General features: G+C 41.1%; 1 non-coding gene across 1 annotated transcript; it reads right to left on the bottom strand.

Annotated features, from left to right (window-relative positions):
- Positions 1-406: 406 nt before the first annotated feature.
- LOC112763647 (small nucleolar RNA R71) lies at positions 407-514 on the bottom strand. Its single transcript, XR_003182912.1, has one exon. It is a non-coding gene; the product is annotated as a small nucleolar RNA R71 (small nucleolar RNA).
- Positions 515-1,025: the final 511 nt, after the last annotated feature.

The following is a 1,025-nucleotide window of genomic DNA, read 5'->3' as shown; positions in this document are numbered from 1 at the left end:
GATGGCAGCCAAAAATAATAACAACAACAATAACGCAAGGAGGATGCTTGGTGATTATACTACACCTACTTCCAACTTTTATGGAAGAAGCATATCAATCCCTGCCATTGGAGCAAACAATTTTGAACTGAAGCCTCAACTAGTTGCTCTAATACAACAGAACTGCAAGTTTCATGGACTTTCATCAGAAGATCCCTACCTATTTTTAACTGAGTTCTTCCAGATCTGTGAAACTGTTAAGACTAATGGAGTAGATCTTGAAGTCTACAGGCTCATGCTTTTCCCTTTTGCTGTAAGAGACAGAGCTAGAACATGGTTGGACTCACAACCTAAAGATAGCCTAGACTCTTGGGATAAGCTGGTCACGGCCTTCTTTGCCAAGTTCTTTCCTCCTCAAAAGCTGAGCAAGCTTAGAGTGGATGTTCAGACCTTGAAGCAAAAAGATGGTGAATCCCTCTATGAAGCTTGGGAAAGATACAAGCAGATGACCAAAAAGTGTCCTTCTAACATGCTTTCAGAGTGGACCATTCTGAATATATTCTATTATGGTCTATCTGAGTTCTCTAAGATGTCACTGGACCATTCTGCAGGTGGATCCATTCACCTAAAGAAAACACCTGCAGAAGCTCAAGAACTTATTGAAATGGTTGCAAACAACCAATTCATGTACACTTCTGAGAGGAATCCTGTGAGTAATGGGACGCCTCAGAGGAAGGGATCTTCCCCGGCAACGGCGCCAAAAACTTGGTGCACGAAATTGTGATCATCAACAATGGCGCCAAAAACTTGGTAGCGCTGTCAAATGTGAATCACACTTTGTCACAACTTCGCACAACTAACCAGCAAGTGCACTGGGTCGTCCAAGTAATAAACCTTACGTGAGTAAGGGTCGATCCCACGGAGATTGTTGGTATGAAGCAAGCTATGGTCATCTTGTAAATCTCAGTTAGGCAGATTTCTAATGGTTATAAAGGGTTCGAATTTAATAATAAATAAAGCATAAAATAAGATAGATATACTTATGT

Source organism: Arachis hypogaea, chromosome 2, assembly GCF_003086295.3.
Source record: "Arachis hypogaea cultivar Tifrunner chromosome 2, arahy.Tifrunner.gnm2.J5K5, whole genome shotgun sequence".
Taxonomy (NCBI): Eukaryota; Viridiplantae; Streptophyta; class Magnoliopsida; order Fabales; family Fabaceae; genus Arachis; species Arachis hypogaea.
The sequence above is the reverse complement of the archived record's forward strand: the minus strand, read 5'-3'. Positions and strand labels throughout refer to the sequence as shown.